The sequence below is a fragment of the Schistocerca americana genome, chromosome 2 (genome assembly GCF_021461395.2).
Source record: "Schistocerca americana isolate TAMUIC-IGC-003095 chromosome 2, iqSchAmer2.1, whole genome shotgun sequence".
NCBI lineage: Eukaryota > Metazoa > Arthropoda > Insecta > Orthoptera > Acrididae > Schistocerca > Schistocerca americana.
Window position 1 is genome coordinate 750,512,961 of NC_060120.1, and position 14,915 is coordinate 750,527,875.

The window sequence follows — 14,915 nt, forward strand, 5'->3', positions numbered from 1 at the left end:
ATTAAAGGGCTGGAAATCGAAAATCCTCAGATGCTCAAAAACAAATTAAAGGTGTACCTAATCAAAATATTTTGGTTTTGGAATGTAAATTTCACATGAGTCAAATTTAAAAGGTTTTTCTTCTTCTACTTTGTCGCTATACACGGTGAGTCCAAAAGGACTTACAGCTTTGGAATGGTATAGTAATTTATGGAGGTAACTTACAGAAATGGGGATGTGTCATTTTGAAGCATACAATGTCAAATTTGATTCACATGGTGTGTCAGTATCCCATTCTGTCACCAGGAGTGCCAGCAAAGTGCGCGATTAAAATGGCTGTTTTCAGTGGTATGGAATGTGCTCTGTGTGTGTTTTTATTTCATGAAACGAACTCTACAACAAATGTTTGGCATAGATTTTGCACTGAATACGCTAAAGAACATCCAAGCAGGCCTACAAATTACTCTCGCGCTCTTAGCAGACTGAAAGTGTATGGCCCTTTCTTCTTCATGGAGGAAATTGTCACAGCTATTGTGTATCTGGATATGCTTGAAAATTTTTTAATTCCACAGATCAGTGATGATGACCGAGATAGGATGGTTTACTAACGGCAAGACAATACACCACCTCATTTTCTGAAGAAATTTCAAGGTTTCCACGATAATTGCTTCCCAGGTCAGTCGGTTGGCCACCTCGCTCCCCAGACTTCACACTACGAAATTTCTTTCTCTGGGTTTTCAGTGGAGACCATGTCCCCCCCCCCTTAAACAGTTTAGTCCACCTGAAAAATTAAATCTACACTGCCATTGCACAAGTTATATCTGATTTACTGCAACAGATGTGGGAATTAATTTATTAACATTGGGATGTTTGCCATATGAGAAATGGCAGTCACATCAAACCAAAATAAACTTGACACTTTTATGTGAAACTTGAGGTTGTTTGCTACAAAAGGGCAAGTTATCTCAATAAATTTCTATATCATCCAAAATTGTAAAGTCTTCATTGACTCACCCTGTACATGCATAAAATGGTGTTCTGTGTAAAGTTATCTAAATGCTCAATCTGACATATTTGATATAAACTGCACAAGCAGTCTGCAGTAATTTTCATAATTATCAGTGTAAGTAGATCAGGTACTAGTCATAATTTGTTTTTAGTGTACTTAACAGAAGTTGCCTGAAGTGGTAGTTTCTATTTATGTGTAACTTGTGTCTTTCCACATGCTTGAAGGAACATGATACATAAATGAATGAATTGTAATCATAACCCCCACATATAAAATGCAGTTACCCTGCCTTGTGAAGAAGAAGCAGTGGTAGACTTGATAGCAACAGCACAAAAAGTGTGTGTTAAAATTGAAACATTTTACTCTTGTGTATTTTCCATGTAGGCAGTGAAATCTCTCTGGCTGTTGTTAGTTTAGAGCTACTGAAAGAAAAGTGAAGCAGTGTTTTAATCTCAAAAAGGAATTGCATTTAAACATGCAGAATAAAAGTATTATGTAAATGAATAAAACATTAGTATTCATTTTGTTTGTCCATTTATTGGATTCAATCAAACAAGTGTACACAAAAATCATTACAAGAAATGTAAAACATATTTCTTTAGCTTCAGTTCACCCCACACACTGCCTTGAAAGATAATTCATGATGTTCCATGTTAGGTAGGAAACATTTTTGTAGGAGTGAATTTGGTTGGTACTTGTTTGGAGTAGTCTGCACTCCCACAGATCACAAGTTTTCCTGCATTGTGAGCAGAAATTCCAATTCCATAATCACCCATAATTCTTGTAGAATGTTGTGTGCACTTTCAAACATACCATTCAGATTTGTAGTGGAATGCCACCTGCTAATACATTCCTCATTTTGTTGTATGGTTTGCAAGCTGTCTCTCATTCTTCCAAACAGCTGCCATATGCGTGTTATAGTCAAATACAAGTACTTTTGGTCTGTTCCTTTCCTTGAAGCCACTTTTTCCATGTTGTCATCATGCAATGTTCAGACAAAAATGCCTGTGTGTTGCAGCAGTGGGTTCTCTTTGCAGCAGTGTTTGGGTCACAGAAACAAGAAATGTCTTTCAATTACTTCGTGTAGTTCCACATCGCCACGAAAAAGCAGGTTCAGGTTCCCAGTCAGCTACTTTTTCTTATGCAGTTGTGGCATTCCAGATTCTAGCCTGTCACTGAACCTTCAGATTAGAATGCGCCAGCAGAAATGGTTGGTGTTTACGTATCTTTGATGATGCGTACCTAAATCTCGATGCCAAAAGCATTTTAAAAATATTCCCCAAAACCTCATCTGTGAAGTCCATCTGAATGTCACTACTAACATGAATTCAAATTTGTGATGAACTGTAAAAATGACTCCTCTCTTTCCATTCTTTGTTCCCATTATTATAACCATAAATTTTTGATTATCTGGTAGCGTTTTACTTATCTGTGTTATCATGTCAACACCAAGCAAGGCTGCGCATTGGCAAGAAAAAGTGAACTTGCTTTTGGGAGGATTGTAGGTCCAACCCCACTCAGCCTTCCAAATGTAGGTTTTCTGTGGTTCTTGTAAGACAGATGCCATGATGATTCCTTTGAAGAAAAATAAAATATAACTTATTTCCTCCCAGAGGCCTAGAAGGCTCACAATTCTTAGCTACCACAGGGCCCCAGCCTTTGCAGCACTACTTCCCTTTATGTGCTGCAAGCCTATACTTTCACTATTCTTTTCCATTTCACCTCTGGTGCTCTCTACACCTATTCATTAATAAATACATGATCTCCATAGTTGTGTTTCAGTATCCACCACTTTATTTAATTTTTCAGAAATGGGGATCATGCAGGCATGCAGAGAAGGTCGCTCAGTGTGGTGCCTGTTCCAGTTTGTGACTTTTCATGTTAGCACCCTTCCTTTCCAGTAAGGTAGTATGCCCCAAATCCAGCACAATAGCCATCTTGTTTTTGTGTGTTGGGGGGGGGGGGGGGGCAGCAGTTTGTCAGGTACCTCCATGGTAGTAGCCTCGTGAGTAGGCGGGGGTCGCGCTGTTGGTGCCTTGGGAGAACCCACATTTGAAGTGGGTGCACCATGGCAGATGAGTTGCATCTGAAGCATATGAAGCTTTCTCCCACTGGTGGTCATACAGACACAGCAATCTCTTCAGAAGGAAAGAACTCGCTCAACACTGAGAGAGATACGACCCCAAAATCTTTCCTTGCTGGCTAGGCCATGGGAGGAACCTAGGGCTGAGTAACAAGCAGAGAAATGGTCCCCCAATACCAGGTTTGTACGAGGACAAATGGGGCCACAGTACCTTTACTCTTTGTAGAGACTATAGAGGGCAAGTTTGGGAAGTCCGCAGTATTCCCCAAAGTGAAGAGTGGGTCAGTTTCGATGAAAACAGCGCACCTACCCATTCATGAGCATTCCTTGCTTGTGACAAGCTGGGTTACATTCCGATGACTCTCTCCCCATAATATTCTAAACATGGTTCAGTTCATAATTTTCATCATGACCACCTCTTGCAGCCTGATGATGATGAGCTATATGACAGTTTGGGGCAGCAGGTTGTATGCTTTGTCCGTCATGTCCATAGGGGGTCAAAGGACAATAGGGTTGCTACCAGGGCCTTCATCTTGGTTTTTGAGGGGAATTTTTTGCCTGAAAAGTGATGGATGCTATAGCGACGTGACATGAAACCTATGTCCCCCCTCCTATGCGGTGCTTCAAATATGTGATTCATGCACATGTCTTGGCATTGTGATGCCAGACCAGTCTGGGGGGATTGTGGATGACTGTTGCATGCGAACGTTCCTGGTGTCCTTTCTCCCGTCTGCATCAACTGTGGAGAACACCATTCTCCCTGTTCATCAGATTGTACTGTCTTTCAGAGAGAGAGAGTGGGAGAGAGAAATACAAGAATAGAAGACTCTGAACAGACTGATGTACCAAGAGGCAAAGAAAAAGTTTAAACGTCTACATCCTGCACGCATAAAAATGTCTTATGCCATAGCTGTGACGATGTCACCCTCTCTGCCAGTGGTACTCTCCTCCATTTTACTGGGTGTCCCATTTATCTTGACCACCCTAAGTAACTGTTTGTCCAGATACAAATTACAAATTGTTTCAAACAAATGTTCTTTAGCCATCGGGGGGACATCAATCTGCATGATTGCCTTCATTGCAGCTTTGTTTTTTACGAAGATACTGAACAGTGGTTTGATTTTTTTTAAATGGCACTCTGCATTTTTCATTCGGTAATTCATTTCATCTCCTAAAGACCTATTAAAAATGTGTCACAGTGTACCATTCACTGAAACACGGTGTTATTAATTACTAAAGACCTAATGAAAATGTATCACAGTGTACCATTCACTGAAACACGACGTTATTAATTACATAACACAACTTTGACATTGGCGCTCCCTGCACTTAGTGCAGGTACTCGGGGTAATGGAACACATCCACAAGCTGACATTGACAGAGGACAAATGTAAACATAAGTAGAATGCACACCCGTCATTCCGTCAACGATCGTCAGTTGAAGAGTTGCGTGAGTAGCATGTACGCCATCGAAAAGAAGGTGGAAGTGCTACTCATCTATGGGGAATGTAAGTTATCAGAACAGTAATTGCAGTACTGTTTTCTTATGTACAGGTACATTTAGTACAATAGTTTAGTCCTTTTAAATACTGTTGTGTAGAGTAGGCACGCAGTAAAGGCTGTCCTTCCTACAAATTGCATCGACATAACGTTTCTTTTATTGTTGTTGTTGAAGTTAGACGAAATGCTGTGCAGGCAGCGGAACGGTACAGAGAGCGATATCCTGACAAGAACCCACCTTCCTGACAGATGTTTTCTCATCTTGTTGCGACGCTTCAGGGAACTGGAAGTTTCAACCCATGACAATGCAATCGTTGTAGCACTCGCACAGACAAAGCTGCCAAAGTTACTTTTCTCACTTCTGTTGCTATGAATCCACGTGTGAGCACACAACAGCTTGAACACGAGATTGGCATTCCTAAAACCTGTGTACATCGTATTCTCCCTAGTCAACAGTTCCATCCTTACTATGTACAACTACATCAAGAATTGCATGGGAATGATTTCCAGAATTGTGTACTGTTCTGTCAGTGGGCGCAGCAGCAAATCCTCGTCAACCCGATCTTCTTCTCCAATGTTCTATTTACCAATGAATGTTCCTTCTCAAACAAGGAGCTTGCATTGTTGGTCCAGCGACAACCCACGATGGCTTAGACAGGTGGAACATCAGCGTCAATGGAGAGTTAAACGTCTGGTGTGGGATGCTTGGAACTACAATTATTGGCCCTTATTTCATCAGTGGTAGTCTAAACGGCACAGTATGCCAACTTCCTCAGACAAATTCTTCCTCCTCTTCTGGATGAAGTACCACAAAGAACCAGAATGCTTATGTGGTATCAACACGATGGATGTCCAGCACATAAACCCTTGCGTGCACATCGTGTTCTTAACCAAAGGTATCCTGCCAGGTGGATTGGTCGAGGAGGAACAGTAACTTGGCCTGTTAGGTCTCCTGATTTAAATCCTCTGGACTTTTTCCTTTGGGGATGCATTAAAGATGTCTATCGTGATATTCCAACAACTCCAGAGGACATGCAGGAACGTATCGTGCTTGCTTGTATTCTCTTCAGCAGGCAACACTGGAAGCAGTAAATAATTCTTTCATTTAATGAGTGCACCAGTGTATCAGTGTCCAGGATCACCACTTTGAATACCTTTCAATCTTCTACTCCTGGGCAATAGTACAGGAGAGTCAAAGTCAATTTTGTGTTACGATTTTACTTGGTTTTCATTTGTTTTCTGAGAACTCCAGCAAGTGGACAAGTTTGTGATCCCGGGCTCAAAGTCAGTGTTGTGTTACATTATTAATAATGCTGTATTTCAGTGAATGGTACACTGTGATACATTTTTGAATGGTCTTTAGGAGAGGAAATGAATTATCGAATAAATAATATAGGGTGTCATTTAAAAAAGTCATACCACTGTTCATATCTTTGTAAAAAGCAAAGCTACAACAAAGGTAATCATGCTAATTGATGTCCCCCTGAAGGCTAAAGAACATTTGCTTGAAACATTTTGTAATTTGCATCTGGACAAACAGTTATTTAGGGTGGTCAAAATAAATTGGGTACTTCCCCCACACCCGCTTTGGGAGCAATGGTTCCCCACCCACTAAGGACGCCGATTCCCATCCCTCAGTTGGAGATGCATCACCCTCGTCTGCCTTCCCTAGCCAGGAAGGGGTACTTCGGGACCAGATCACACCACAAAATGTGTCTCAGAACCTATGTGTCTTAATACTGTACCCTCTCAACCAATGGCAGCAGACGAATGACCATGGAGCATAACTTGCCTCCTTGATCCCGTCATGCCCCCACTGTATACCAATAGCGCAATTCTCCAGTGGAATTCAAGCCCGCCCCCCCCCCCCCCCCCCCCACCACCACCACCACCACCACCACCACCACCTTTCTGAGCTACAGCATCCCTTAAACTCCTCCCCGGCTTTCTATATTACCCTTCAGGACATTTGGTTTCCAGCAATGCATACCCCTGCCCTTCATGCCTATTGGGGATATTTTAAGAATTATGCCAGGTATGGTAGGGTGTCAGGTGGAATTGTACCCATATGTTCTGAACTTTGTATATAGTGAACTTGGATCCCTTCTTACAACTTCGGAGGCACTGCAGGATTTTATCATCCGTAAAGTTTATCTCCCTCCCAGTGGTAGAGTGCCTCAGAACGTCTTGTCTGCATTGGTTTCTCGGCGCTCCCCACCTTTTGTAATCTTGGGAGACTTCAGTGCTAGTAATCCTTTCTGGGGTGGGACCACGATCACTGGCCATGGTAAAGACATGGAAAACTCACTGGCAGATCACAACCTCTGTCTCTTCAGTACTGGTGCCTCCATACGCTTCAGTGTGGTTCGTGGAACTTAACTCAGCCATTAAGCTTTCTATTTGCAGCTCTGGCCGTCTCCCATCCATCCACGGGAGGGTCCACAATGATGTGTATGGTAGCGATCACGTCCCAATCTACCTGTCACTCCCCTGGGCACCCGCCTAGATGGGCTCTCCACAGTGCTGACTGGGACACTGTGACTTCCGCTGTCGTTGTGAGTTCCCCACTAAATGGAGGCATTGATGAGGTTGTCCAGAATGCAGTAGAAGCCATTCTGTCGGCAACCAACTTAGCGATCTCTCTCCCCCCCTCTTCCCCCTCCGTTGGAAGATATTACCTTGATGGATGCCAAAAATCACCGAGGCCAGTAGAGATCGTAAGTGGGCTCTAATAAAATGATGGAAGCAAGAATGCTGGGAACCCTACGTTTCAGCCATTGGACCACATACACATTCTTTTTTTTTTCTCCTCTGCATTATACTAGAGGCTCTGCATCTGAGAACTATCAACATGCCTTTCATGTCCTCAAATAGTGGATTAAGTGATTGCACTTAACTTTCACTGCTCACTGCCAGGTGCCCTACAATGCTCCATTCAGTGAGTGGGAATTCTTCAGTGTTCTTGCGCTGTGCCCTGTACAGTCCCAGAGCCAGGCCACATCCATGTCCAAATGTTCAAACATCAATCAGTGGATTGTCATTATCATCTTTACCATCTTCAACTATATCTCCATAGAGCAAGAGCATTATTGTCCCGGTACTGAAACCAGGTAAGCATCCCCTAGAGATGGACAGTTGTCACCCAATTAGTCTCACTAATGTTCTCTGTAAGTTACTTAAACACGTCTGGAATTGGCAGCTGTGTTGGCTCCTTGAGTTTTGGGCCCTCTGGCTTCCTCTCAGGGTGGTTCCACTGCTGATTATTTGGTTTGCCTGGAGTCTGCCATCCGGACAGCTTTTGACTGTTGTCAACACTTTATTGCTGTCTTCTTCAACCTACAAAAGGCTTGTAACATCACATGGTGACACCGGATACTCACTATCTACATGAATTGGGTCTCAGGGTCGCACTTCAGATTTCTGTCCAAAACTTCTTGTCATACCTTACTTTCTGGGTTCCATTTAGCACTGCCTACAGTAACACCCCCACCGTCCAAATATCCAAGAGAATGGGGTCCTGCAGAGCTCTGTATTAAATGTCCCACTCTCTTTACTGGCTATAAATGGTCTAGCAGCAGCTGTGAGGTCTTTTGTATCACCCTCCTTGTATGCTGTTGATTTTTGCTTTTACCGTTGCCCCTCTAGTGTGGTTATTGCTGAGTGTCAACGGCACCGTCTCGATGTGGTGGACTTCTTGTTTCTTGGGACTGTTCTTTGATGACTGTCTGACGTAGCTTCCCCTTCTTTGCCAACTTAAGCAAAGGTGCTGGCTGCATCATAATACTCTTCACTGCCTCAGTAACATCAGCTGGGGTGCAGACTGCACTACCCTTTTGCATCTTTACAAAGCCCTGATCCTGTCCCGTCTTGATTACGGGAGTCTGGCATATGGTTCGGCATCATCTCCAGTATTGCGATTACTGGACCTGATAAACCATTGTGATTATACTGTGTGGACCTGATACATAATTGTGGGGTTTGTCTTGCAACAGGAGCCTGCCAGGCTAGCCCTGTGAACAGCCTGCTCGTGGAGGCTGGAGTCCCTCTACCACAGATAAGTCACCAACAACAGCTACTCAATTAAGCTCTTCATGTTCGCAGCTCCCATAGGCATCCAAACTACCATGTCCTTTTTTCTAGTTGGGAGGTCCACCTGCCACAACAGAGACCCGGAACTGAGGTCACAATTGCAATTCGACTACTATGTCTCTGCTCTGAACTCCCAACTTCCCCTACTGTCACCTCATGATGGAGAACAGTCACGTACACCACCTTGACGTGTACCCTGACCACAAATCGATCTTGATTTATTCTTTGGACTGAAAGATTTAGATGACCCTGTGGTGTTTCATACCTGTTCCTGGTTGTCCTTGATGCATTTCCAGGTTTGGAACTGGTATATATTGATGTCTCAACAGCCGATGGACAAACTGCATCCAGATGGATGCAGTGTTGTAACTGCTGAATTGGTGACCATCAAACAAGCCTTCAGGCATGCTCGTTCTTGCATCGGCAAGATGCTTCTAATCTGCAGTGACTCCCGGAGCAGCCTTCAGGCTGTAGATCAGTGCTACCCTCATCACCCATTAGTTACGACTATACAGGATTGTCTTTCTGACTTCCGTGAAGGTGGATGGCAAGTAGTCTTTGTTTGGACTGCTGGATGCATTGGAATCTCTGGGAGTGAACATGCTGACCGCTTGTTGAAGTTGGCTACCAGAACACCAATTTTGGAAATATGGATCCGAGAATTGAATCTTGGGACATCTCTATGCCATCAATTGTTGGATGTCTGGAACTGGGAACGGTTCGCCCAGGAGTCCTGTAACAAACTGTGGGTGATGAAGGAGACCACAACCGTGTGACAGTCTTTCCTTCATGCTTCTTGCAGGCAATCCACTGTTCTTTGTTCACTATGCATTGGCCACATTTGGCTGACCAACAGCCATGTGCTTCGATGTGAGGACTCAGTTTACTCCCGATGTGGTGCCCGCCTGACAGTGTCCCACGTCCTACTAGACTGCCCAAATTTGGCTGCTTTGTGGCATCGAAAACCTTGCTGACGTGCTACCTCTGGTGCTAGCAGATAACGCTAACGTGGCTGACCTGGGTTTACGTTTCACCTGCTAAAGTGGTTTCTACTCATTGGTAGGGTGGAGCACTTTGGCCTCATTGACCACCTGAGGGGTTGGAGGTGCACCACCCCTCGCCTGGTCTGGCTTTAAGGGGCCCGTGGTGGCTCTTGCTTGGTGGTCCGGCCTGGCCACTACCCTTCTCATAATTTTATTCTCCTTATTCATTTATATTTGCTGTTTTTAATGTTTTTTCTTTCCTAAATTGGAATATCTTTCTGTGCTGCTTGTTTTGTTGGTGCAGCGGAGAATGAGATTCTGCTGGTGTGAGATGCAGCTCTCACCACTTACCGTGCTTCAGGGACATCAACTTCATTCTGGGCAGAGCAGCTTGCTCACCTCACTCTCCTCCTACTTCTCCTTGATTTTATCTCTGTCTTATTGTATCTTGCTTACAATCGGGCTTCCCATGATTTGACGTTTATAGTCTTCTTCCAAGGGTTATTTCTGGTTCGATACATATATGATGGATGAGGGGGCTGATGAACTCGCAGTTCAGCCCCTTTAACTCCAACAACCAATCAACCAACCTTTCTTAACCTTCCCCAGTCTGACATTTTTTGTCTCTAATGGCTTGTCTTTGTCACTTATTGCTTGTCACTTTGTATCCTGACAACTACTAGATTCACTAATAATGGCTTTGTAAATTTGGTTAGTCACCAAAATTTTAATAATTTTATCCTGTTCTAAATCACATTTACATGTGCTCTGCACTATTTTCACACAGCTACTGCAAATTGACTTGACACCCAAACCACGTGGAGTCCATAGAGCTGACAGGTTCTCGTTAGTATCTGTTCGCAGTGAAGGTAATGTGCGGAAATGACGTTAGTTAGTGAAAATATCATCACAGCTAGGAGTATATAAAGCCGAAGTGTTCCTTTCAGAAATCAGTTGTAGAAAAATGTTAATGTAGTTTTAAGTAACATCAAATGTAGCTTAGTTGCTAAAAGTTAATCATTTTTTAATATTTTCTATAAATAAATCAATGAGACAGCAGTATTTTGAACTGATTTAACCTTCAAGGTCTTTTCTTTTTCTTCACAGTGCAGTCATAGTTTGTATTGCTTCGGACCTGTATTCAGATTTTATACTCTCTGATGTACAAGATTCCGATCATCGTAATTCAAAATACACTGCAGAATATTTTCTGTTGTTTTCAGTCATATATTTCCTTCTTGGTTGTGTTTGTTGGTGCTCTACATAATTTTCTGCACAATATGTAATCCCGAGAGGGCTCTACTACTTCTAGCTGGATACAGACTTCGCAGTCCCAGAGACTTGGGAGTTGACGAGATACACACTTTTAACTCTCTGTGCTCTGTGGTGACCATTGTTGTGTAGAATGGTAGAACCTTATCTATAACAACTCCTCATGATGTGCGATTTACATTTTTATTACATGAGAATATTAATCGTGGAAGCACAGGCTCCTCATTAATATACCATTTCAGTCCTCTCTCTTAAGTAATTTCTTACAATAACAATTTATTCCAGATGAGTACTCTTGGAAGAATGCTGAATTAAAGAATAGAAACTTATTTAATTCATTGGGCTTTAAACATGTAGTAGATAATTGTTCTTTTCCTTTGAAATGTCACTTGTGATTTTATTTTGGTTTAATCTTTCTTACTTTTCTCTGTGTAGTGAGAAACAGAATAGCGAAGATGAACATGTGGTGCAAATCACCATACTTTTACATTATGTACTCTCCTCTCATGATCATTTGACAATCTTCATTGTAGTGAACAGCAGTTGTTGCCATCAGCCTGCACCTGTACTAATATTAGCATATTCCCATATAGGGATATCACAAAAGTATAAAATCTCAGATGGACGAGAAAATTACTTGCACCATCAGTGATACACTATTCCAGTCATAAAACACCAAATATCATTAAATATACCGCTTTTAATGTAGATGCAAAGAACAAAACATTTAACTTCAGTCAGTAAGCCTCCAGTAATTCATTTTTCATGTGAGAATCTGAAGGTCTTGTCTGTGGTTGCTAATGCAGCTACAGTCCCAGACAGCAAGCTTTGTGAGAAATTTGAGAGAACACCCTCATAAACTTTGAGCCAAAAGTGCTTTCAGGACAGAATGTTGATCACTGCAGAGAAGAAATTGTGAAACTATCCATAGTCGAAACAAGGGTTCTTGACTGACTTATAGCTATTGCACATTCTTGGTGGCGTTTGAACATAGACATAATGTTCTGCCTTACATTTAGTTTTGTGCTGCTGGGGCATTGTCAGGTGTAGGTATCTGTTCAAATTATCTTACATCTACTGCATTTGAAAAATGATTACTTACGATGCTTTGAACCTGTAAATATATGAGAATAACTTAACTGATTGATTAAATACTTCACAGAATTCTTGCAGCATCAGATAGGTCAGCCTCAAGCTTTCGATGACAGGAGGTTAGATTTCAGTTGGCCAAATTGAAGTTTCCATGAAGTCGGCCAACTAAAATACATAGCAGTCTACTGAACTCTAATCTCCTGATAATGATGGCAGAGGAAGTTCTCGAAAGCTCAAGATTGACAAATATGACATGGCAAGAACTCCGTCATACATTTATTCAAGAGTGTCACTTTGAAAAATTACATCCTCAACTTAACTTTTTATTTGCATCATTATGATTATCACAACATGTCATCCAAAATATGATTATCACAACATGTCATCCAAAATAAGAGATAACAAAGTTGTGCCAAATTGAGTCTGTAATTTCATTCATTGGATCAATTAGTGCTGTTTACTTTATTAGTAAGTCCATTAATTTATCAGATTAAGTTTTTCCTTCCTGTTGAAATACGTAGTAAATGAGTCTCAGATTTCTGATTTATAATACCTTACCAATTTGTGATCTTAATCTCTGTGTTGTACAATTCTGTTTGAATTTCTACATATGTCACATCAAAAGGTTGGCCTCACAAGACAAAATTACAATCAAATAAAGGTAAAATTTAAGTTTGCCTACCTTATGACAACTTATACACATATGGACAATAGTGAAACAAAGTCTAACTTTCAGAATGTAATGATCTTTTATATACAAAAAGAAGAGAATTATTATAAAAAGGATAGCTGCTGCTCACCATATAGCAGAGATGCTGAGTCGCAGATAGCCACAATAAAAAAGACTGTCACACAATAAGCTTTCGGCCAACAAGTCCTTTGTCAAAAGCCTTGTTGGCCAAAACCTTATCGTGTGACAGTCATTTTTTTCCTATATGCGACTCAGCGTCTCTGCAATATAATGAGTAGCAGCTATCCTTTTCACAATATTGTTACATCCCATCCTGGATTTTCCATTGTTTAAAAAGAAAAGACGTCAATTACCTACATTACCTTGTCCCACATTCCCACTTAATCACTTAACATTCCTGTTTGCCCCCAGCCCTTTCTTCTCTCTTGCCGGATTGTCATATGTAATGTGATTAACATACACTGTTTGCATTTTACTGGAACCCTCTATCGAAGCAGCTGGATGAGGTGGTGCATTGGTTAAGGCACTAGGCTCATGTTCAGGAAGAAGAGAGTTCCAATCCCCAAATGACCATCCTGAATTAAGTTTCCCATGGTTTCCCTAATAGTTTCAGCCCAGTGCCAGGATGCTTCCTTGGAAAAGGCTAAAGCCAATTTCCTTCCCAATCCTTCCAAACTGAGCTGGTGCTCTGTCTTTAATGCTCTCATTGTCGACAACATGTTAAACTCTAACCTACCTTCCTTCTATTGCAGTGGTTTTTCTAACTTCTTTTCCCGAGTATCGTCAGTGCAGTGCAGTGGATCGGAAGTATCATTTAGCATGGTAACTAATCATTCTTTATCCTGAAATTTAAGGAAGAAAATATGTTTAATTACTTGATATATTTTTGTTGAACTTCTGATCAAAATTTGTAGCTAAGCATATGCCCTTGAATTATTGTAAATTTACTACATATGAAAACTAGTACGCGGAAGATAATCTCTCACCATAAAAAACTACAGCAATCCAGGACTCAAATTGTAGTGGTGATTTCAACTCCCTCTCCCTGTGTGTGTGTGTGTGTGTGTGTGTGTGTGTTTTGTACATGCCTCCGCACAGCCTATGTATACACACTGTTGCTGGTTGTGTGTGTGTGTGTGTGTGTGTGTGTGTGTGTGTTTCTTAGCTACAATTATATAAGGAGCAGTTAAAAAGGTGGGCATCATTTAGTAAAACGTCTCTCTCAACACAGGAAGAGAACCCAATGAAATAAAGTGAAGAGATGGTGATGCTGGGCAAAAAAAAGACAGAATCCTAATACTGTATGTAGTACATAAAGATATTGTCAGTAAATCCGAATCAGATGAGAGATTTTGCTTATTGGATGCATAGGGCCAACTTCTGTTGATTACTCATAAACAAGTTGAAGATAGTGCCATACAATTGCTCCAACTTTGTTCACAGGCATTGCCTTTGAAGGCATGCAGCTGTGTAGGTGCATATAGCATGTCATCTTTATATCTCTATGTAGAGGGAAGAGGGAAATTGGATGCATACAGAATGCTGAGAAAGTTAGTGTACAGTGGCAGCATATCCATGTATAGACAAGGTGACAACAAGAAAATGAGATGAGAATGCAATTAGTAATGCAATGAGGTATCAGACGATGTGTGTGATTTAGGGAGCAGGTGGAGAACTTGTCCACAAGAGAAGCAATCCTTTTAGCGGGAACACATGGACCAGTAGCCGGGAGGATCACAGGCAGTTCTATGAAGATAGGGTGTTTTTATAAAACACCAGGAAATTTTGTTACACATTATTACTGTAAGTAAGTGTAATTCTTGTAACCAGTGTCTTCTAACTTTCAAACAAGTACATTGTACCGTTTTTTTTATTGGTAGCTACCTTGGGTGGTGGGTGACATGTGGTTTTTTTGAAATGGGTAAAAGTTAATATTGTGGTAAGTTTGAATCACTCTTTGAGGCTTTTCAGTGGCACAACTGATAGTGCACTGCCTGCAGAAGCAAGGTGTCTGTCAAGTATGATTTATATAATACAGCCAACGGGTTGCAAACAAGATTTAACTTGTGACTCTTCAAGCTTTCCCAGCAGATATGTTGTAAATAGTCTTCACGGGTTTGCCACCGGATCATTTTGTGTGAATTTATTCCACAATATTTCCTCGGAGCAACTGTCAGACATCTTCATATGGTTCAACCTTGCTGGTGTCTAGATACG

At 41.5% G+C, this 14,915-nt stretch overlaps 1 protein-coding gene across 6 annotated transcripts in view; it reads left to right on the forward strand.

Annotated features, from left to right (window-relative positions):
• LOC124594946 overlaps window positions 1–14,915 on the forward strand; it is a 200,732-nt gene that overhangs the window by 168,813 nt on the left and 17,004 nt on the right. The window contains exon 10 of one of the 6 annotated variants that reach the window (XR_006978167.1): window positions 13,451–13,520. The exons of the other annotated variants lie outside the window; for them this stretch is intronic. The gene's annotated coding sequence lies outside the window, so the exon portion shown is untranslated. The remainder of the gene's footprint in view (window positions 1–13,450; window positions 13,521–14,915) is intronic. 6 annotated transcript variants of the gene reach the window in all.